The sequence below is a fragment of the Myodes glareolus genome, chromosome 22, assembly GCF_982192425.1.
Source record: "Myodes glareolus chromosome 22, mMyoGla1.1, whole genome shotgun sequence".
NCBI lineage: Eukaryota > Metazoa > Chordata > Mammalia > Rodentia > Cricetidae > Myodes > Myodes glareolus.
Window position 1 is genome coordinate 5,374,765 of NC_142047.1, and position 25,067 is coordinate 5,399,831.

Consider the following 25,067-nt stretch of genomic DNA (forward strand, 5'->3'; position numbering starts at 1 on the left):
AGCTGGTATTCACTGCAACCCACCCCCACCCCCGCCTGCCACTGGCTCTGCTCCCGCCCCACCCACTTCCATCACTCCACCCCTGCCAAAGAATGATCCCTGTTTACCTCCTCAAACTCTGGCTCCTCCCTCTGCAGATGTTTTACTCTGGAAGTTTTCAGTGCTGAAAGTACTCCTTCTTAATCCTGTTTACAGCCATCTTTACTCACTGAAACATTCCAAGTGTCTCTGAGGAAACCAGTTAGCAAAAGAAAAAAACCTTCAGTAGTGCTCCCCCCACTACCAAGGGGCTCTACCAGGTCTTGAAGCCTCAAACACCTCTCTCAACTCCAGAACTCTGTTAGAGCCTAATCTGCTCCCATCCTGGCTACTGGTTAAAGAGGTAAACTTTCCGGGCACCAGAATCAACGGTCCAAGCCCTTCTGGACATAGAAAGAGTGCTCAATAACAAAGGGGTGACTTACAATATGGCCAGAGCTGCCAAGAACTCAAGCCAAGCAGCAAGTGTGCACAGCACTGAGTCCAAGAAGGTCAGGAGTGTGACCTCAGTGGGGACAGCATCAGAGTAGGGAGCGCCAAAAGCAGACTCCGGAGGCCACAAGGAGAGGGAGACAATCAGACGTGGACTGTCTCCATGTGCACCAGACTGACTTTGAACTGGTGACCATCCAACCGCAGCCTTTCAACTCCAGTGCAGGCACAGGCTCAGCACTGCCAGGATCAGCACCGCCAGGATCAGCCTTGGTTTTTTGTTTTTGAAATGTAGCTCTGCTTAACATGGCTGAAACTGACACTGAATCTTCAAATACTTGGGCGTTGGCCAGAAGTGCAGCTAGGACTCAGGAGTAAATGATGAAAACTACAACCTTTTCCCTACTGCTGTTTCATGGAATTTCATGGAATGTTCCCCCCACTCCTGCTCCCAGAGATGGGACAGTAAGTATCGTGATTCAGAGGAGAAAGAATAACTGAAAAGCGGAAGAAGAAATCCTTCCCCACTGCCACAACCCAGCTCATTCCCAAGTCCTCAGGGGTATGTGCTGTGGATGTAATGTGAATGCTAGTGTTTCCAAACTCAGAGAAAAAAATGTAACAGTGAAGCCACCTGGCCTCTTCTCCAGCTAACACCAATGCACAGTGGTTATCTGGCAGAAGGAAGCTGCTTGCATGCTCCCTGGCTCTGTCTATAGCCCAGGTGTCTCTCTGCCCTACTTTGAAGAGGAAAAACAGGGAGAAGAAAAGCTCTCAAATGATTCACCCCTGAAAAATTCTTGCCAATAAATATGGACAAACTAACCTTAATTTTCTTTCTTTTAGGACTTATTTTATGTGTTTTAAGTGTTTTGTTCATATGTGCATCTGTGTACCACCTATGTAACTGGTGCCCACGAAGAGGGAATCAGATCCCCTGGAACTGAAATGAGACACTTGTCAAGCCTCTACATGGGTGCTAAAGATTGAACCTGGGTTCTCTGCAAGAACAAGTACTCTAACTACTGAGCAATCTCTCCCAGCCCATAACCTCAATTTTCTAAATTCCAGAAGACAAGTTTGTCCTGTAAAAGGAGTTCATACAGTTTTTTTCCTAGTAGCTAGACTTAATTTTTATTCATTGATAAATTGTGAAAAGAGGGAGTGGTTTGCATACCTAGAGGTTAAAGAAACAATCAACATTTAATAGCCACCTATGAGCCTTTGGGATGACATCATGAGGCACAAACGTCTATGTATGAAATGCCAACCGTCTCTCCACACTGACTGTCTACACATGATGATGACTGTTCACACTGACCATCTACACATGATGATGACTGTCCACGCTGACCGTCTACACATGAAATGATGACTGTCCACGCTGACCAAAAGCAGTAAATGATGACAGAAGGAAAGTCAAAGTCCTGTCCGCCGAGGGGTGAGGAACCTCATACAACTATGTTTGTAGGAAAGAAATTATACTTAGATGGCTTTTACTTCATGTCATTGTTCCTTGGATGTCATACACAGGCATCCTTCTCAGGAATGGCCAAGGAGCACCTTAATCATAAATGCTCTGTTTACAATATTCCCATTCTGAAAGTTATATATCACTGACCCCAGCCTTTGAAAAACAGTTGGGTGTTGGGTACGGCTTGGAGAGAGAGCACATATCTCAGATGCTGAGGTCTTTGGTTCAGTCCTCAGCACCAACACATAGCAACAAAAGTCAATCAGAACTCTACTGGTATCTGGGACCAAAGAGCAAAAGATGACAAACAAGGAAGGCAAAGGCCACACACTACCATCTACAAGCAACAGTCAAAGAGGGATACTGAGGTCTGTGATTTCGTTGTTACATTATGTGATACCTCAAAAGACATCAGCTCTGATGCTTCAATCTTATGACTTCACCCTAACAATTCTGGGACTCAAACGATCTTCTTACTAAGGAACTTTAGTCTGGTGCATTTATTTCCAACTATCAGAAAAGGACTATCAATACACTTTATTATCTGGGGATCAACTACGGTGTCTTACATAACAAATCTTCCATTAGCCTTCCATGTCTTTACATAACTGAAGAACGGGGGGCGGGAATTCTCTAGACATGAATTTCCCAGAAGTCTCTTCTTTCTTGCTTGGAAACACTCTAACCCCTTGGAGCAGGTCATAACGAATTCTACACTGGGCACCTCTGCCGGAGCAGGCATGCTGCCATCAGATATCAGCGGTGAACAAGGTCCACCCAGTCATCTGACCCCAAGATCTACACACATTTCTCCCATACAAGATTTCACAGTTTCAGTCCTTGTGAGGTAAGAACTGTTTTTGCTGACAACCACTGCCACAATATTCTCTGAGTACTACTAGTCACAGAGCACACACAAGAACATACTCCTGAAAATATGCATGTTCCATGCAGATGATAAAAATCCATGGGCCACACCAAAAAAAAAAAAAAGCCACCAGAACTTCTCAGATGATGTCATGCCTCTGTGAAATCATAACAAAATCACACTCCTCTTGATCAGGATTAACATACCCGAAACTTGATCCTTGAACTATACTATGAGAGCATCACAAAGAAGAGTCATTCAGAGCCAAATCTTTCTAAGCCCACACCCGCCCAGCAAACTACTAAACACACTTCCTAATCCAGTCACCTCAGACTTTCGTAGAGTACTGCTAGGGAGGGACAGTGGAGGAAGGGAGGGAGGGAGGGAGAGGGAGGGCAGCACTGGAAGGTCTGGCTTCAGCATCTTAGCGCTCTGCACTTAAAAATCACAACGAAAAATTAAGCAAGGAAATCTACCGTGTGCGTCAAAACTGCTGTCACCAACAGCCAGGCTTCTGCCTCAGAAATTACATTTAAAACAGACCCCTAGGATTTGGCAGTATGTGTGAGGAACCACACAAATCTCACCTACTTTTCTATTTCTAAGACCTTGCCTTCAACTCGAAATATCCAGATTATTTGTTTTGCTCTCATTTATGAGCAGATGGTTTATAGGAAATCTAGAGTAGTAATTTTATGTCAAGAAATCTCTGGTATACCCAGAAGATGAAACAGAAGCGTGCACACATCTATACACATTAACTGTGCTCGCTCGCGGGTGCGCATAGGCGCGCACGTGCACACACATGTACACACACACACAATGCGCACACGTGTACACACGCAAAGAACAGTAATAAATTAAATGAGAACTTTCAAAAAGAGGTTAAGGCTAGCATAGGCTATAATTGCAAAACCCTGTTTTAAAAAAAATGTGGTGTGGTGGCACATCCAAGCACTCAGGGAGGCAGAGGCAGGTGATCTCTGAGTTCAAGGCCAGCCTGGTCTACAGGGTGAGTTCCAGGACAGGTTCCAAAGCTATGAAACCCTGTCTCAAAAACAAACAAACAAAACAAAACAAAAAACAAGGTTAGAGTCCTGAGTAGAGTATCCGCCTGGTTCTAGGCCCAAAGATGGCCAACAACTGTCCCCAAAGTCTTGTGGGAACAGAGTCAAATCTAAGATGGAAGCACTCCCTCTGTTCCTGTCTGTTCTTCAGAATTCCCTAAGGCGGAAGAGGAAGGGCTGACGGCAGCACAGCTCGCCACCACCCCCGCGGGACTCCCTCAGAAGGACCCTCAGCAGCAGTAGAGGTACAGTACTAAAAGTCTAAGCAACTTCTACCAATATTATCTCACTTTTAGTTAGACAAGACTGCAAGGGTGTAGGAACCTAGAGAAATACCATGAAATGACTACTGCTGTTTTAAATACATACACCTATGTCCTTCCCTTTAAACCACAGGATAACAGGAGATTAAATTAAGAAAAACAAGATTACAATGTTCAGACTCATGTAAAGCTCAGACATTCAAAGCAATTAAAAGGCTGAGATAGTAGTTGCCTTTAATCCCAGCACTTGAGAGGCAGAGGCAGCCTGGTCAACACAGTGCGGTCCAGGCTAATGCAGAACTGTACAGTGAGACTCAGTCCAGGGGTGTGGTGTCTGTAATGGTAACAATAAAATGCTGCAGGTTCCCCCAAGTGGCTGCAGCGGAAAGCAGGCCATGAGACTACACTGCAGGTGCAGGTCCCCGAACGGTGCAGGTCCCCTGCCTGCAGGGGCAGGCAGGGACAGATCAGTTCCCCAAGTGGTTGCAGTGGGCCACAAGGGGCAGCAAGCCCCACGAGGAAAGACACATGGATGGGCACGCCAGGAGACCACTCCGCAGGTCTCTGAAGGTGGCTGGTTCCGGGCAGGGAGCCACATAGTGGGCAAAAGACAGAGACATGGATAGGCACACCATGCAGAGTGAGGTTGGATATTTATTTAGTGAGTTATAGAAGGGAAGGGGAAAAGGGAAGAGAGAGAGGGAGAGAGGAAGGGGGGGAGAGACAGACCGACTGAGGGGGGGAGGGGAGAAGTGGGGAGAGACAGAAGCTGCCTCTTCAAGAGGGACATGGAAAAGGAAAAACTCAGGCTAGAGGGAATGGGCATGGCTTGTCTCTTAAAGGGACAGGGCAGACCATTACAGTGTCTATTAAAATTTTTAAGGGCACCTTTAATCACAGCATGGGGAGGCACAGGCAGGCAGATCTCTGAGGCCAGCCTGGATAGCTACACAGAGAAATCCTGTCTCAAAATCTCACCCCACCACACCGCAGCCCCAAAATTTAAAGGCATAAAAAATTACATGGAGCTTTGTTTATAATACAGTATACACAATAACTTCTTCAGAATAAAAGTACTTGAATTTGGGCTAACAACTGAGTTCTTCCCTCCACAGGATCACCAACTCCAGGCTACAAGGACACCTGGACAGGCTTCCTCTTTTCATAGCAGCATCCGGGTCTCGTCAGCACACAGTCCTAACACAAGCCACACAGCTACAGCATGGCCTCCTCCCTACAGTGTGCAGCATTCCAGTCCACTTCTGTCAGAGAGTGACAGTCTCTCCTATCAAAAGTCATCGGGTGCGTGGATTCCTGCTACCCGTGGTGGGGTGCGTGGATTCCTGCTACCCGTGGTGTAGTGTGTGGTTTCCTGCTACCCGTGGTGTAGTATGTGGTTCCCTGCTACCTGTGGTGGGGTGCGTGGATTCCTGCTACCCGTGGTGGGGTGCGTGGTTTCCTGCTACCCGTGGTGGGGGTGCCTGGATTCCTGATACCCACGGTGGAGTGTTCAGTCCTGGGGCTTGTCCATGCTTACACAACAGAGTAACACAGAACACAAGTGTATGGTGGGGTATCCTGGCTGGGATATCCTGGCTGGCCGCTGTCACACCAACTCTGCTCCAACAGTGTTGGCTCTGGTTCTTCAGTTTCAGCTTTTCTAAGAGCAGCCCCAAGACCACCAGCATTCAACTTGCTAGAAATGTGCTAGGGGCTAGCAGAGGTTCTGAGACAGGAAGACAAGAATGTGTGTCCTGCAGATGAGCTCCGGGCGGAGAGGGCTCGCGCTTCCTCTTCCACCACCTCTCCCTCCAGCTACCTATTCCCAACCTACCCTTCAAAGAGCAGAGGAACATTCCCCATTCCCTTCCTTTCCAGAAAACCTCTCCAGATCTCTAAATGGTCCCCATCATCTTCTTAACTCTGCCTGAACTAATTCCCAGTTCCACACAATTGGCATTAATTAAAATGACAATGGAGCAAGATGCCGATACTAAGTGCCCTTAGGGCAAGGGTTACAATACAGATCCATATTTAGGCAAAAAAAAAAAAAAAAAGAAAGAAAGAAAGAAAAGAGAGAGGTGGGGGGGGCAGCAATGAACCTAGTATTAAAGAAGACTCGAAGGCTACATCCCAGGCAGCAAAATTTTCAATTAGACATGGCCTGTGAATAGTTCCTGGGGAAAGCAAGAAAAGCAACAAGTACAATGAATTTTCCATTCCTCTACAGCAGGGGTTCGCACCCTCTCACAGGGGTCTCCTGAGAACATCGGAAAACACAGATGTTTACATTATGATTCATAACAGTAGCAAAATTATAGTTAGGAAGCAATGATGAAAATAATTTTATGGTTGGGGGGGTCATCACAACATGCGGAACTGTATTAAAGGGGACCACAGAGCTAGAGTTTGCATCCTGACACACAGAAGAGGAACTGCCACAGACTGGACAACTACAGCCAGCGAACCATCTTATTGGTGCCTCGTTTTCTCTCTCTCTCTCTCTCTCTCTCTCTCTCTCTCTCTCTCTCTCTCTGTTTTTTTGTTTTTAGTTTTCCCAGATAAGGTTTTTCTGCACAGCCCTGGCTGTCCTGGAAGTTGCTTTATAGACCAGGCTGGACTCAAACTCACAGAGATCCGCCTGCCTCTACCTCCCAAGTACTGCGATTAAAGGCGTGAGCCACCACGACCTGGTTCTTCTCTTTCTAAGACAAGGAAGCTTTACATTGTCACCAACATGGACCTAGCATTCTTGGATGCCTCAGGCTGGCCTTGAACTCAACTCTTTCTTACAATCCTGCTTCAGCTCCAGAGATGTGGGATTACAGGTGTGAGTTTGTTCTTCAGGGTCTCACTATGGTAGCTCTGGCTGGCCTCAAACTCACAGAGATCTGTTGCATCTGTGCCCTGAGTGCTGGGCCACTATGACAGAAGCAGCAGCTTTTGACTAGCGTTTTCATGACAAGTTCTTGGCAGGCTGCTGGGAAGCAGCCCAAGTCAAAGCAGATCTCCTCTGATTGGGTCAAAGTGGTAGCATGCTGGAAACAGCATGCACATTTTCCCAGAATCCCAGCTATACTATACTATACCAGACAATAAAAGACAGGATCCCAGCTATACTATACTATACTATACTATACCAGACAATAAAAGACAGGATCCCAGCTATGCTATACTATACTATACTATACTATACTATACTATACTATACCAGACAATAAAAGACAGGATCCCAGCTATACTATACTATACCAGACAATAAAAGACAGGATCCCAGCTATACTATACTATACCAGACAATAAAGGACAGGATCCCAGCTATACTATACTATACTATACCAGTTAATAAAGGACAGGATCCCAGCTATACTATACTATACCAGACAATAAAGGACAGGATCCCAGCTATACTATACTATACTATACCAGACAATAAAGGACAGGATCCCAGCTATACTATACTATACTATACCAGACAATAAAGGACAGGATCCCAGCTATACTATACTATACCAGACAATAAAGGACAGGATCCCAGCTATACTATACTATACTATACCAGACAATAAAGGACAGGATCCCAGCTATACTATACTATACTATACCAGACAATAAAGGACAGGATCCCAGCTATACTATACTATACCAGACAATAAAGGACAGGATCCCAGCTATACTATACTACACTATACCAGACAATAAAGGACAGGATCCCAGCTATACTACTATACTATACCAGATAATAAAGGACAAAAAGAACTTACTGTCAATCAAAATTGGTGACATCTACCACATGACAAACAATGCCCAACACTTGCTCTCTTTATGCCAAGTAAGAGAATGGATTAGATTAGCTGGCTTTCCACTACTATCGAAAACTAGCAGGAAAACCAAGTTAAAAGATTCGTTTTGGCCATTTCAGCCCGAGGTTGGACTAGTCCACGCTCCTTGGTCCTGTGGTGGGGCAAAGCACCGTGGCAGAAGAGAACAGAGCAGCGCTGTTGACCTCACGGAAGCCTGGGGGCCCCACCTTCTCCAGTTTCTACCACCCCCACTGTCTATCGGCCACAAGTCCATTGATGGCTTAGTCCATGGATGGGGTAATGACCCAACACTCTGAACACTGCTGCCCGGAAGCAAGCTCTAGAGGCAAGACTCTCTGGGGCAACTATTCACACCCACGCTATCATATCGGAACAACTGAAAATACAATTTTTGTAAATGCCTATGCCAGGCCCAAAGGATACAAGCCCACATATTTCATGTCATTTTGCTCCTCTTGGGTCTCTGAAGGAACTCCAGGCCTTCTTCATTGCTGAGGGTCTTACCAGTCCCCGAATTCCTTTTCAAGTTTCAAGATTTCAGCTTCTCAAAACTCTTCCTGGCATAGAGGAAACAAGCCTTGTTTTCAGAAAGCAGTTTTGCTAAAAACACAAACGACCATAAAATCCAAGGCAAATTAAGGCCATACACTAATATAAGGAATTCAGGGCAGAGAACACTCCCTGACACATCACAAGTCATCCTGCTAGTGAGAGAAAATGAATATTTGTGTGTGAAGGAGTTGCTGGGACAGCCCTGTCAGGGTGATTAGCAGGCAGGCATCTGCCTGATAGAGGCTGTATCTCCAAGTCTTTGGGTCAATGTAAGGACAAGTTTGAAATACATGCCATCCAGTCACACAGCTCTTAATTCAACTGGCAAAGCAAGAGACCCAATATTAATATTTCCTAATATTAAGGAGACATAACAAAAACAAGTCTGGACATCCATGGTCAACAGTGTGACCAGGGCTGTGCACTTACACTCAGAAGGTGGCCGATCATGACAGCCCTAAGTGCATCACACACATTCTGTGTCACAACAAACCCTGGTCGGGTCAGTGATGAATACAGAGAACACAGAGACCCAGATCTCAATGTGACTGCAGTCCACAGGAACAAAGACAAGCCCCTGACCATACGGAACACACACCAGACGTTCAGTCTGGACAAAGACGAGCCCCTGACCATACGGAACACACACCAGACGTTCAGTCTGGACAAAGACGAGCCCCTGACCATACGGAACACACACCAGACGTTCAGTCTGGACAAAGACGAGCCCCTGACCATACGGAACACACACCAGACGTTCAGTCTGGACAAAGACGAGCCCCTGACCATACGGAACACACACCAGACGTTCAGTCTGGACAAAGACGAGCCCCTGACCATACAGAACACACACTAAACGTTTAGTCTGGACAAAGATGAGCCCCTGACCATACAGAACACATACCAAACGTTTAGTCTGGTGTCACTGCCTCTGGGGACCAGAACAACCAACGTATGCTTTCAGCCCCACAACAGCAAGAGTGGGAGTTTCGATAGAGTCTATATCCCTGAGCTCCCCGATGTGGGGGCACCTGCTTCCTACCAAACTAGCAGCTGCAGTGCAGCTCCAAGTCAGCTTAAACAAGCACAAGCAAGGAGGGAAGGGTCTGGAAAATCTCCCTTTCTCCATTTATCAAAGACTCCACAACATGGCTTCCCAGGCTGCAGGCTGTCTGGTAACGTCAGGCATTCCTGAGAGGAGAAACAGACCTCGTGCTGGAACAGACCGGCTGTAAGCATTCCGCCAATGACATCTGCACATCCAGCTTGCTTTGTGCAGTTTGCATCTGGCCGGGGCACGCCCACAGACGACAACGCACCCACAGCATGTACAGTGCTATGCAGAGATCTAAAAGGTCAGGAAGAGGCCGCTCTCCATGATCAAAAGTATGAGAAATGGCCAAAAAGTTCTCCATCGGGAAAACTGTGGAAACTGACAGACATTCAGGGCCTAGATTCAAGTCTAAGTTTTGTGTCCAATGCTTCTGTGTTCAATTAACTTTTCCGTACATCGGCTCCCTAGTAAGTTTAAAGGGTGTTGTAGCAATAGTATAGACCTAGGGATCGTATTACACTGAAGTACCAGACACACAGTAAACATTCTATTAGGGTCAACAACGCCCCAGCTTCGAGACTGGAGGTGCTGCATTTGAAATGTTGTTTACAGCCTTTCCCTATACTCAAAGAGAGCAGAGACTCGTGTCCCACAAGGAGACTAAGGCTCACTGCTTGGTTGATTTGTAGCCTGGGAGTCACAAAGCTAGGATTTCAGTCCAGGCAGAGACCTATCTAGCCCAATCAGGAGCTCCAGGTTCAGTGAGAGATCCTGCCTCAAAATATAAGGTGGAGAGCTACTGAAAAAGAGAGTCATCAACCTCTAGCTCTACACACACTCACTCTCTCACTCCCTCTCTCTCTCTCTCTCTCTCTCTCTCCTCTTCTCTCCCCGACCCTCTGTGTGCTCACCACACACACAATCCTCACAGCTGTGGCCACACATTAGGGGGCATATAGGTAAGTTAGGGGCATGTAACCAAGTACATGGTGTTGAGGCATTCTGTAATGACAAAATGTTTATTGTCTCTGCCTCTGTGCAAGCTGAAGAGAAAGAACACAAACGCGCGCGCACACACACACACACACACACACACACACACACACACACGACTGACAAAACATCATGTGAGTTCATACAATCTTCCCAAACAAGTTCTAAGTCCTAGGTGGCCTCATGGCACAACACAAAGGTTTGAGAATAAGTAATGTGAAAGCAACAAAATAGAGACAACTAGGAAGAAGTAAGTAGAGCTGTGATCTCAAAACCACCCAAATGACCCTCATCCCAAAGCAAGCACAACCCCAGGCCATGTCCTCCTCCTACACACTTTTACAAGCAAGCCAAAGCCATCAAAGTACCCTGGCTATCTAAAGTGAGGAACTTTGCCATGCAGACTCCACTGAGAGTTCTCGCTTACCTAGGCTGGTGAACTGAAGATCTGAGCGAGAGAAGCCAGGACAAATTAGGTCAGTTATGGTGAACAGGAATGGAGTATCAACTCAGTCGGACCAACCGAAGAATTTACACCAAGATTATGAGAACAGTCTATACCAATACAGGACTCCGTTCCTGTCAGGTTCCGCCATCTGCCTTAGAGACAGTAACTCATCTCATAGCCAAAGGTGGTTACCTCTGAATGCGTATTCCCTCCATCTGGCAGCTAAGGCAACTGGTGCCCAGACAGGCCAGGATCTTGCCCAAGCTCACACAGCAGACAGCCAGCTGAGAGTCGCCAAGATAGTGGGGTTCTCAGGCCCACACTCTCAGCTGATAGAAACCACCCAAGCAACTGCAAATCACGTTCCAGGCTGTGCGCTGGAGCTGACCAAGAACCAATCAATAGAAAAAAAGAAAGCCACTCTAGTAAGAGATGCTTCACCAGCGGCACGTGGCATCTTCCTTTCCGAGAGGTCCAGCTCAGGTCAGAGATAGGGAACAAACACCGAGCTCCGCCCTCCTCACCCGGAAATACAAACACCGAGCTCCTCCCTCTTCACCCGGAAATACAAACATCAAGCTCCTCCCTCCTCACCCGGAAGTACAAACAACGCACAGCAGGCAAGGATAGCCCATAATAAGTTTTCTCCTTGGAAATGTGGACAAAGAGAAGGCTGAGAGGAGGCGTGGTCCAGTATCTAAGGGTCTCTGAGTGGATCTGTCAGCACATGGTCCCAACTGGGCCTGTCAGTTGGGCACAGCAGTTTCCTCACTATGAGCCAGTCCCACCCTCAGGGCAGCGTCCTGGTCCAGAGAGGAATAAAGACCCCAGGTTGGGCCTATTCCCAAAGCCTTCAGGACGGTCAATAAATAAGTTAGATTCTGAGCCAGGCCTGAGAGGATGAGGTGAAAAAGGGCAGGATCAGCTGCCCAGGGGTCCCAAAGAGGTCCTGAGACCTGCCCTTCTCCAGCAAGGAAGTAATAAATAGACCTTAACCTCAGGAACGGGTGTTGGAGCAGGGGATCCTTCCCCTCAGAGTTAGTAATTAAATCTCATGTTAAAAACAAAACCGGCCCTAACCCCTACCAGCATCTAAAAAATTCTACAGGAGAGGGTGACAGACTAGACTGCCTGGGGTACACAGTACTCAGCCCTGCAGGGTCCTGGAGCCCCTGGGGCCCCTTCTTCTTTTGGGGGTGGTTCCAGGAAAATAGGGGGGGCTTCACTGAGTAAGGGGAGGCTGGGACCCCCACCACCAAAACTAGTTCTTTTTCCAAAATAATCTCCACAGGTCCTGACGGTTGCCACAAACATCCAGGTCCCAAATACGGAGACACTTGGCAAGCTGAGTCCAGGTGGTGAAGTCTTCCTCTTTCTCCATTCAGAAGGCCACACGGGTATGGCCCTCTGTGTCTGCCAGGAAAGAGTCTTCACAGGGGTCCTTGCTGTGGTCCAAAACCTCAGCTTCACTGAGCAGCCTGTGAATTTCCACTTCAGAAGCTTCCTTCAGACTGTCTACACTCCTGAGCCGGACACCTAGAACCACGTTGACCTTGTGCTTCTTAAAGCAGGCCTCGTGGAAGTAGCCGTTCGTGTTGAAGGCCACGATGCCAAAGTGATGGGACCGGGATGATCTGGGATGATGCATTCTCGACCCCGGCGCTGTTCTGGCATCCGCATCCACATGTCCCAGCCCCATAGCTTTCCTGGTGTGGGCCACGGAGGCTCAAGCTGCTCCTTGTATAAGGGTTTCCGAAGCACCCATCCCAACCCAGGCACAGCAGTGCTGGGTCCTCAGCCGCGTGTTCACACCCCTGGTCATTCCAAGCAGAGACGCAGAACAGGCTGTCATCTTCCTCCAGCAGGTGGATGGATTGGCTCAGGAAAGTGAAGAGACCCACAGCGATGTCCAGCTCCTCTTTCGGAACCATGGCAAACTTAGCCTCCGGAAACAGGTGGGTGGCAGCGCAGCTGGACTTGCAGTGCTGAGACATGGGCGTTCCTGATGCTAACAGGAGTGTGCTGGCTGCCCTCAGACCAAACAGCGCCATCACATCCATGGGCTCCTCATAGTAGCCATCAATGAAAACCGCTATCATCTGCAGAGACACCCCTCGGGCTGAGAGCATTCTGTACGGGTAATTGGGCCGGTTCCCTGCAATGACAGCCACAGGTACACTGAGGACCATAAGTCTGGAAGTGGTCAGGGCTGAACTCAGTAGGTGTTGGGTCCTTGCAGCTGCACACACTCCCATAGCCCTCAACTTTACTGCAGAGGCGCCTGCGAGGACGGTTCAGTTCTGTGTCCGACTAGTGACACTCGGCTTCTTCAGCCAAGCTTATGGGTACATCGGACTTCAGCAGGACGGGGTCACCCCAAGAGGAGAGGGCAGGAGACTCAGGATGTTTCTTGCCGAGTACAGGACCTCCTTTTCGTCCCACGAAGGCCCAAGTGTCCCTCCAGCCAAGGGCAAGGCCTGCCTGACTTCCCAGGCTCCACAGCAGAGCCGTCGCTGTATCTGTGAGGTAGAAGGAGCCTTGTGCTTAACGGTGCAGATCAACACACAGGTAGGTGCCACATGTTGAGGAACAGCACCATGGCCTCATCCTGTGACCTGTGGCCTGGCTGAGGACAATGACACGGATGCCTGGGCCCTGCTCAGGCCTCATCCTCTAGCACCGTGGTCCATCCACTGCCACATAGACTCTGCTTGTACTTGAGCACACTTCCACATCCAGGACACGTCAGGGACTGCTGTCTCCGTGCCGAGCCGAGGGGACTCCAAGTGTCCTAGGACCTCATCAGAGTCTTGCTCTGGTTCTGGGTCTACATTGGTTTTACTGATCGCTCTCCGAGTGTCTAGGATCAACTTGATGTTGACAATGACAGTCAAGCACAGCCCCCGTCGGACAGAATCTCTGCAGGGCAGGCTGGTTTGTCATTTTATATTTCCAGGTAAGACACCAGCTCGGTTTCTTCCTAGCCCCAACGGAGTTGATGAGGGGATTAGGCTTCCAGTCATCCACACTGGATGAGGGAATCACCTCCTTCCCGGTCAGCCCATGACTACAGGAACGCTTCAGGGACCCTGGGCCCCACGCGCCACGGCCTCTGCCTCCTCCATCAGCACATACTTTTTAATAGACCGTTTTCAACTTCACCAAGGAAAACATGACTGTTTTTAAATCCTTATTTGGAAGATCACAGTAACCCTGGAAACCACATACCAGAAAATCACTGCCATGTCAGTTTGCTCCATCAGAGCTCACAATGCAACATTTCAGCCCACACAGGGACCTGAGCCGCTTCCTAGAGCAGCGGGACAACTCAACACTGCTTCCCAAGCCAGCCCTGGGCAGCTGGGGTCTTACAACAGGAAGCCTGTCACTGGCCACTTGACTATGCAGGGGAACAGATCAAGCCTGGCCAAAGGCTGTTTCATTTAAAAAAAAAAAAAATCTTTTTCTTCCCAAGTCATGAACATACAGGACAGAGCAAAATTCAAACTTGCAATGAACTAGGCGGAATTACTGTGAAACTCTGTGAAGCTGGGGGAAGGGATCTTTTGGACATCTGTAATTACCGGTCCACAGTCAGCATGTATACTTTCAGCCTTTGTATGTACGGTGCTAGAAATCAAGCTCATGGCCTCAACATCCACAAAGCACATACTAGTCTGTGTGGTCCCCAGACTCATTATCCTAAACAGTTTCAATGAACCCCATCTTCCTATTTAATGACGAGGTCCCAGGTAGCCAGACTGATCTCATTAAATAGCCTGAGAATGACCTTGAACTCCTGATCCTCCTGCCTCTTCCTCCTGGGTGTTAGGATTATAGGCAGGAGCCATCACATCTGGTTTATGTGGTGCTGGGGGCTGCTGAAACCAGGGCTTCCTGCATGCTAACCAAGTCCCTTACCAACTAAGCTGCATACATATCTCATGCTGAAAAACATACCACTTCCACTAACAAACAGAGGGAAAGCAAAGGCAAAGACACTTGCCCAGATCTTGCACGTGATGCATTCTCTTTCTTTAACCACGCAATTACAAGGCAGGTCTGTCTCAGCCTTTCCTAGTCAATTATACAAGAGTCCCACCTCACTGCCTTCACGTTGCTTTGGGATTACTAATCAGCTCCGCCCACCCAATGACTCAGAGTAAAATATTAAGAGATATGAACAGCTGCACTTATCCACCACACCAAAATAGCTCTCAGGAAACCAAGCTCCATTTGGAAAGCTGCATTTGGCAACCCTGCTCAGCTGCACAGAGCACTTGGGAAACGTTCTCCGAATTAATAAAGAAAATGCCTGCAAAGGCTGTAAGATATTTATAGAATACACATCCTCTCCTAGAAGTAACAAGTCAAATCATGCTGTGGCCATTTACACCCTAGGCACTCATGCTGATTTTTACTTGCAGTTCTCAGAGTGATGAAGGGTTGCTAAACCTTTGTTACCAGCTGAGAAGAGCATCCTTGCTTGGAGGAATTAGCATCAGTCACTCACCATGTAGTACATGTCTGCGCTCAGACAGGAAGTCCATAAGCCTGTTCCCATTTTTTCCTTTCTGGCTGCTTCTACTGTGCCCCCAACTTCTGATCTATGCGTACAACTATGATTTTAAAAAAAAAACAGCCATAATAAAGGCAGAGCTAAAGAGATGGCTCAATCATTAAACTTCCCTCTGAACAAGCAGAAGGGCCAGAGTTGGGATCCCCAGAGCCCATGGAGACCCCAGGGACGGCAGCAAATCCAATAACCCCAGAACAACCAGCCTGACTAAAGTGGTAAGCCTTATCTCAAATTAAAAAAGGTAAGGCTAATAAATCAATAAATGTGATTTTTTTGTTTTGTTTTGCTTTGTTTGTTTTTTCGAGACAGGGTTTCTCTGTAGCTTTGAAGCCTATCCTGGAGCTAGCTCTTGTAGACCAGACTGGCCTTGAACTCACAGAGATCCTGCCTCTGCCTCCCCAGAGTGTTGGAATTAAAGGCGTGCGCCACCACCACCCGGAATGTGATTTTTAAGGGGGATGTTTTTCCCCCAAAGGAAAGGTGAAGAGCAATCTACAAAGGACATCTGATGTCAACTTCAGGCCTCTATGTGCACCTGCACAGACCCATACTAACAGTACAACACACACCAAAAAAAAAAAAAAAAAAAAAAAACTAACGGGATAAATAGCATATAGTATAACTCAGTGGTTAAAAAAGTTCAGCATGCTCAAAGACCTGAGTTCAGTGCTACCAAAAACAAAACCTAGTAATGGAGGGGAGAAATGCAGAGCAGACCTAAGCAACAAAAACTTTACAAAAGTGCTGTAAGCACAGCTCAGTGCTGGAATGTCTGCCTCTCACCATCAAGGTCCTGGGTTCTAGCCACAGCAGCACATCAAAAGAAAACAAAACCAGATAGGTGGGTGGATAGGTGACTGGGTGGGTGGGTGAGTGGGTGGATGATGGAAAGATGGAAGGATGGAAGGATGGATGGATGGGTGGAATGTAGATAGATAGATAGATAGATAGATAGATAGATAGATAGATAGATAGATAGATGATAGACAGATAGATAGATTTAAGCCATGAAATTTGAAGTGTCCTTTCGCAAATACATCCCACACCAGAAGAATCAAGGACAAGGGAAGTTGAAGGAAGCTGAAGGCCACTGCTATTCCCGGGTAGGGCTCCAGCATTCCCTAGGCTAAAGAAGAAACAAACCTGACCTATTTTCAAAGGGGAGTGGAAGGGAAGGGAGCAGAAGCATGAAAACTTCCCAGAAAAGACCCTTGAACTAGCCTTAAATTACTTATTAGTAGCACTGATGGAGTCAAGGAAAGTTGTAGAGAGGCATGTACAAGTCCACCAACACCTACTGTACATACATGACAGCATACATGATGGAGGATAAAGAGCAGTGTCTCCTGACCTCCAGTAAGGAACCAGCTTGCACTAAGCATGCACTGAGTTCACATGCCAGGCCTTTAACCATCACAGCAGCATAACGTCTGTGCATGTGTCAGTTTTCACTGTTCAGTCATGTGCCTCAATGCATGCAATGACGGCAGGCTCAACTGGATGCAGAGGATGCAGCTCAATGGGCAGAGCACATGAGCAGATATGAACCCTGGGCTCAAGTTCCAGCAGCACATAAGCCCCGTGTTACAGGCCAAAACCCCGGGACTTGGTGGAGGACAGAGAACTAGTGGGCTACATGAGACCCTGACTCAAAAAAAGAAGAGAGGAGGAAGAAGGAAGGAGGGAGGGATGGAAAAGGAAGAAGGGAGGTTAGGAAGGAAGAAAAAAAAATCCCATGTTGAATTCCCAATCCCCTCTTCCTTCAATGTGGCCATACTTGGACACAAGACTTTAAGGAGAAAAAGTGAAAATGTGTTCTTTAGAGGGGATGCTAATGCACCAAGGTGTCCTGAATACGATAAAGCAGGCCCAGACATGGGTCCTCTTGCACTGCTCCAATAGAGTTCCCAAGTCTGGGTAACAAACAGACATTTGTCTTCACAGCTCAGGAGGCTTGGAAGTCCAGGGTCAAAGAGCAGGAAAGGGGGTGGAGCAAACAACAGAGCAGGAAAGGGGTGGGGCCAACCAACAGAGCAGGCTGGGGGGGAGTGGGTGGGGCAAATCAACAGAACTCACCCTTTCACCAGGAGCCACTGCTACCCCCCATAGTCCATCCTACTTAGGCCCCCCTCTCAACAATGTCACACTGAGGTCACTTCAAATACACTGATCTTGGGGAGCACATCTAAACTATTACCCAAAGGCCCTTGTGGCTAAAAGACTAGCCAGGCCGTTGGGAGTTGGTAACTCTAGTGGGGCCTATTGGGGTCTTTGGATCATTCAGTATATGTCCTCCACGATGACTGTGGGATCATGACATTGGCCTCTGTTTCCATCCCAGGCCTGGGACAGTTGATTCTGCTACCCCCACCATGACACACTGTGCCACCACAAGTCCAAAGCAATGAAACCAACTGGTAAAGGACTAAATCTTCAAAACACTGAGCCAAATGGATCTTTTCACTTCATAGGTTGGTTGTTCATAGGCGTTTGTTACAGCAACAGAAAACTAGCACCGAGATTCTACAGATCTGCATCTACAGAAGAGGAGGGGCTCTGCCAACAACTGGACCCCAGATTCCTGGAGCAGAAGGGTGAGGGGATGAAGTTCTGCCAAAGCCAACCTGGCGAGGGTGCTTTGCTTTGACTAATCCAAGTGCTCCATGCCACAGCTCAGAGACGGTAATCTGAGTGAAGTAACAGAGCTGGCTATGGTGACTGGAATTGAATCCAGGCCAAAATATGAATGACTCGAGCCAATTTAAGTACCACGCCTGGCATAAATTAAGTGCTCAGTGAATACTGGCTATAATATTTAATTATGCCATATGACAGGTTAATCGCAGAACAAACGTAACTGGTGCTATAAGATCACTGTAGTAGAGGCTAGACCGCCTGTGTGCTGTGATAAACAAATACTACTGTATTGCAATGTGATAAACTGGAAATAAGCTCAGAGCAGGAAATGGGCGTCCTTAATGGACCATTCACGCTGTAACCCAAATGACGTGCGGCCGAGGCAGTGACAGCAAGAACGCAGAGGGCTGGCGAGTATCGAGCACGCTATCTCCAGATTCTTAGAGAAGCAAGCTCTAAAGCCGGGTGCCAGGGTGCGTGCCTGTGGTTCCCGCTGCATGGGATGCTGAACAAGAGGATCACCTGAACCCAGAGTCTGAGAGCAACCTGAGCAACACAGCAGAGCCTGCCTGAAAATGTGCACAGGCAGCGCGTGAGGTGAGGTCAGAACCCGCTTTTCTTCTGCTTTGCTTGGGTCAGACCCGATCTCGCAATGTGAAACATGTGCATAAAAGAATTATTTCTCAGTACACATTTTAATATTCATCACCCAAAAATGCCCTGTTTGGGTCCATGTTAGAAAGAGCTGGCAGTCACCTAAGGCATTCCCAGCATGTTCTGGGTTCCAGTCATGGTCTCTCAGCCTGCAAACACAGCCTGAGAACAGGCCCCTTGGTGACGTCCTACAGCTTCCTAACCGAAATGATGGGGTGAGGAGCATTTGAGCAAACTAACGAAAACATGATCCCAAACTGATACCCAATTTCCAATCAATTAACTATGTGGCAGGAAAGCTGGCTAACAGACCATCACTACTGATGGCCCACAAGGACTTTGTGTGTCCCCAGGGCAATCACTGTAAATGTCAAACACATGGTGGAAAGGACCTGTCAGTCTTCCAGTTGAAGGGAGACTGTGGCAGCAAACTGGACTTCACATGAATGGAGACAGTACTGGGGCATGATTGGAAATGGAATCCCGGATATGCCATTCATTTGTAAATTCTGCGTATGTTGATGAACAACAGAGAAATATAGAACCTTAAATTCGCAATGATGAGCTATAATAGACACATCCATCTCTCGCTTCCTCAATACGTCCCTAAAGATCAGAACTGTGTATGCTGAGCAACTGTCTCCCAGTGAAACAGATCAGGGCTTCCTTCAAATAGCATCCCATTCTAAGAGCAGTGAGGACACAACAGTTAGGATGCAAACGGTGGAGCAAAGGCTCAGCACTGGGCCCTGCTATGGCAGCAGACACCTCGGATCCCAGCACTTGAGGCAAAGACAGACCCATCTGAGTTGTGTTAGAGACCACCCTGGTCTACACAGTGAGCTCTAGACCAGCCAGGGTTACAAAGTAAGACCCTGACTTCAAAACTTAAAAAATAAAAATCATAGGTCTGAGGAAATGGCTCTGTGTAAGAGCACCCGTTCTACAAACATGAGGACTTGAGTTCAAGGCCCCAGCATTCCCGTCACAGGAGTAGGGCAGGCCTATCCCAAGAGCTCACCAGTGCAGGGAAAGACCCGTCTAAGACAGTAAAGCAGAGCCCTAAGACATGCAGTGTCCTGCTCTGGCTCCATGTGCATGCATACAGCACCCTCAAAACCCTGAACGCCGTCATCAAATCCATTCGGTGACTAAAGTTTCTATAATCCATTTGTATTCTAAGACAGCAACCATATTCTTTGGTTGCCTTGTGGGTGTTCTGCTTGTTTAGGTTGGGTTGTTTGTTTGTTTGTTTGTTTTTGGTCATTTTGTCTTGTCCAGCCACCACCCCATCCACAACCCCACCCCCAGCTGTGAACTCAAACAAGTTCTTTTGCTCTCCACCACTGAGCTACATCCCCAACCCTGTCAACATTCTCTAGAAAAACAGACAACTTGGCTGAAGAGGTCCCAGGACGAGGGGTGGGGGTGAAGATGCTGAAGCCTCAATTCTGAAAAAAGTCAGCAGGTCAAGCTCACTAGACAGAGCTGCAGGGAGCAGCTCTGGGAAGGAAGGCAACAGCAATCTGGCAGCGGGCAGCGAATCAAGCTGGAGTGAATGGCGGTCTTCAGGAATTTTAGACAGTCAGTTGGCCAGCTTTCTGCTCAAGAAGACACATGTTCTTCGTCAGAATATGTGTTATAATATATGAAAGCAACCTAAAGGGTTGCCAGGCTTGGCTTCAGGATCCCTGATGAGGAAGAAGAGGAGGTGGGAAAGGGCAGGGAGGGTTTGCAGAGGAGACCCCAGCAGAGCTGCCCTAGGAAAGCAGCCTCAGAAATCTTGCTGTGTCTTCTGAACATTCCAGAGTCAGGACACAGGCCAGCCAAACACAACTGTTTATTCGGGATTTGATGTAGGACCAGAATCAATGAAATGTCTGAAAGTCATTCTGACACAGCCAGTTTCTCAGGCCAGCGGTGCGAGGGAAGGGGCACTCCCTGGTACATTCACCACTCCACTCTGGTGACTGTCTCTGTACAGTGTTTACATTAGTCCTTCTCGGGACCAGAATGAAATACCCACAGCATGTCACCTTACCAACGTTTATATAGCTCATGCTTTTGAAGACTGAAAGTCTAGGGTGGGCAGTCTAAGTGGGTGCAAAGGGGGACACAGGACCACTGCAAAGGAGCCAGAAAGCCTGGGTGTCACCCCCAGCCCCTGGCCAGGCAATACCCCAATGACTAAAGCCTCCAACTAGGTACCACTGCTGAAAGATCCAGTCTAGAGGGCAGGGCTAAGTCTCTAACACGAACTGTGGGGACAAGCCTACACAGACGGCTCAGGATCTAACTCACCAGTCCTTCTGCTTAAGGGCCCCTTCTCATCTCCCTTTGTTGTCTCTCTGGTCCTCCTTCTCCGTGCTGTTTGGTTTTCAAATGTGCCTATTTCCTGGAAGAGACTCCAGTTGAACAAACACCACAGACAAGTTTTTTTAAAAGATATATTTCGGCTTTCAGGCTCTGGGTCCCGTCCTGCTGGCCTCAGTCTTCTTCCGCAGAGGCAGAAACGGCTAGGTGCTCTCTTAAACAGACTCACAGGCGGAGGCCAGCCTTCCGCAGGGCTTTTAAAACACGACACTAAATTCACAGAGGACTAAAGGTTTTGGGGGGGGGTTGTTTTTGTTGTTGTTGGTTTTGTTTTGTTTGCTTTGGTTTTGCTGTTTGTTCACTTGAGACAGGGTCTCTATTTTATATTGCCCTAGCTGTCCTTGAACTTGCTCTGTAGACAAGATTGGTCTCAAAATCACAGAGATTCTCCTGCCTCTGCGTCCTGATTGCTGGGATTAAAGATGTACGCCACCACACCAGCTGCACTAAATTCTGACACAGAGGGACTACAGAATTTTTTCATGTGTGTGTTTGTTTTGAGACAGGGTTTCTCTGTGTAACCCTGGCTGTCCTAGAACTAGCTCTGTAGACTAGACTGGTTTCAAACTCAGAGATCCACCTGCTTCTGCCTCCCGAGTGCTGGGATTAAAAGCCTGTGCCACCACCACACGGCTGTGTACTTGGTTTTCATTTATTTAATGTGTGTACGTATGTACACCATATACGTGTCTGCTGCCTATGGAGACCCCAAGAATCAGAGCTGTGAACTGCCATGTGGGTACTGAGGACTGAGCACGGGTCCTCTGCAAAGGCACCCCGTGCACTTAACTGCTGGGCCAACTCTCCAGTCTCTGCAGCTACAGATTCACTTCCAGCTCATCAGCCAGAAGTGACACCAATGTTTACCCATCTTTGCCCTTTGGGAAGTAAAAGAATGTTTTGAGAAGAGAAGGCCTAGTTAAATAAACTTTAGAAACTGGTGGATTTAAACAGAGCTGAACAGATTTATTGTTGGGCTTGCTTTAATATAATCATTGCATGGTATGTGTCCAAAAAAGCACAGAACATGCCTTGAAGCACACCTGACTCCAAATACTATTTGCATGCAACTTCCTCCTACAAACAGCAGCCTTCCCCAGGAGACACTGAGGACCACTACGCCACACAATGTAGTATACTTTACTTCAAAACACTCAGTGCGACACACACATCACACTGGATTCTGGGAGGGCTGGAAAGGGACGTAGCACACTGAGATGCACACGAATACCCCCGACTATAACTTGGAACACTTAAGGTGATGTTTATAAAGCAGCAGGCTCGTTATGGGGGCTGGGTCTGGGGTTAGGAGACCCCAGGCCATGAGAGTGTTACATAGAGCAGTGTAAGTGAGGGAGGGGGCGTGGGTGGCACTACTCTACAGGCTGGGAAACCAAAAGGACGACAGCGAGAGGAACACCAGTGCTCAACTCCCTGCTTCTGACTGCGGAAACCATGTGACCAGCCACCTCACACTCCCCGCCCTGCATCCCCTCAAACAGTGAGCCAAAATAAACCCTTAGTTTGGTGTCTGGTCACAGCCACAAGGATACAGCATACACCAACATGTCTCCACTCACTGAAATGTGACAATACACCACCACAGACCCCAGTCTGTCTACCCAAGGTCCTGTCTGGAGTCCTACATGTTTAAATGGCTTCACTGATCACAAAGTTCTCGGATTAAAAGAAAGATGATATGTACCTGTGAAGTGATTAGATACACAAAGGGTTCCCTGACCCAAAATCTATTTTAGAACATTCTCTACGGACGAGCATAAAAATGAAAAAATAACCTTGGCAATATACAAAACATAATATTTGTTTGATGAATTTATTCTAATTTAGAGAGAAACAGCTCAAAAGCCACTATTAAGAAATGCGTGCCTATAGTCCCCTCCAAGAGGAAGACTGAGATAAGAGGATCATGCCATTTGAGCCCAAGAATTCAAGGCAATCTGGGTAACACTGAGACGTTGGGTCAGAAACTGAAAGTATTCTTCAAAGCAGAAAAGTTAAGAAAAAGAAATCCACTCACGTCCCAGATTCTATGAAACTTTTCCAAATCCTTTGGTCCCCACCTGTCCTGCTTTGATCCCATATTCTGTACTTTAAATACTACTTCTCAGAGAGTAGTCCAACATACTACAGCAGACCCATAGAACTGTGGAAGTACTACAGTTTGGGTATAATATGTCCCCTAAGGTCGATATGCTAGGTAAAGGTTTGTTCTCCAGCCTGTGGCATTCCACGAAGGTGGCAGGAACTTTGAAACACAGCATCCAGTGAAAGGAAGCTAAGTCACTGGGCCCCTGCCCTGAAGGGGACAGTAAGACACAAGGCCTTTTTCCTTTTGTCTCCCAGAGGACACTGAAGAGCTCCTTTTCCACTCACTCCTTCCCTGATGCTCTGCCTCACCGCAGATCCAAAATCAATAGAGCCAACCACAGAGAGAACAGTGAGCCAGATAAACCACCTCCCCCTACCCATAAACTGTTTCAAGTGCCCACCTCAGCAACAGGAAGCTGTTCCTGAACACCCTAGGCTTCCACGAGACTTCAAGGTCACTGTCTACCTAGCCGCTGTTCTGCTGTTCTGTAGGTTCACGGCCTACAGCGCTTACTTCACAGTCTGGCTGCTCTCAAAACTGCCAAGCCCCACTTCATCCTTAAGCCAAAAGGTAAGTTCAGGAGTCCGCTTCTGTGAGGTTTCTCAAATGATCCTAACAGAGTTGTGGGAGCGACTGTCACAACCGCGCCTGTGTACGGCACTTATTTAGTCTGTGTTCAGAGGTATTTAGCTCAAAACTCTGTGCTGGCCACCCAGAAACAAAGCTGCCGCGCTTGTATCAAGGGCCTCTGTGTTATGTAGGTAGGTGTAACAAATCATTCTGATTTTACTGCTTCGTTTATGCCCTGTCGAAGTCTCATTCTGTAAAAAAATCACTAACCTGTCCTAACTCCCAGCAAGTACAAGACTCTGTCCTTTGGTTAGTCACACCCCTACCTAGTTCACTGCCTCAAGAAAGGCAGCAGAAAGGGTTCATCATTGCTGCTATATTACCTTCCTTAACTCCCACTGGCCTTGTCCTATCCCCTAGCACGCTACCATTCTGCATCCGGGTCAAGTACAGGGTTCAACTGGCCTACTTTCTCTCCTTCTGGAGCCTTCTAGAGACCACTTCTAAATTTAGCACCAGCCAATGCAAATCTGAAGACCAGAGTCGAAGTCCAGAGGGAAAGGCAGCCACACACTCAAGTGAAAGATTTCCCAGCCCCTGCCGTCGGTGGGCTGCTATTTCAGGACGGCAGGCAGTCACACTGTGCGAGGCTACAGCTAAAGACCTGGCCCGTGCTAAGTCCGCAGTAAAAGCCTTCCTTCCATTCACGCTCCCATGAGAAGTACATCCAGTACCAACTGTGGAGCCAGAGGACCACTGAAACAATTCTGCATGCTCTGTTTGGCCTGACACTGTTGCCTCACCCGCCCTAAAGGTACCAGCAAAGCTATAGAAACACAAAGGACGCCAAGAATTCAGTATGCAGTAAAAAGACTGTGTTAAACACGTTTAGGTCCAAGGCACCTATGTTAAATACATTTACTTCAAAGGCACCGTAAGGACATAAGCTGGACTTACAAAAGCACCCGCTCAGCAAATGGTACTAGCAGCATCTACTCTGGTTTTCAGTGGAGAGAGACTTCATCATAACAGAGCTGCACAGAGGCAAAAGCACTGCCCACAGCACATATCACAACAGGCCCAGGGGTGACCAAAGAAGTTAGCCCCAGAGGAGAAAAGTCAGTTCACCT

The 25,067-nt window shown here is 47.6% G+C and overlaps 1 protein-coding gene and 1 pseudogene across 4 annotated transcripts in view; both read right to left on the reverse strand.

The window, feature by feature from the left end:
- LOC125403063 (rho GTPase-activating protein 10) overlaps nucleotides 1–25,067 on the reverse strand; it is a 256,951-nt gene that overhangs the window by 208,975 nt on the left and 22,909 nt on the right. The window lies entirely within an intron of this gene.
- On the reverse strand, nucleotides 11,014–15,564 carry LOC146890348 (protein O-linked-mannose beta-1,2-N-acetylglucosaminyltransferase 1 pseudogene; annotated as a pseudogene).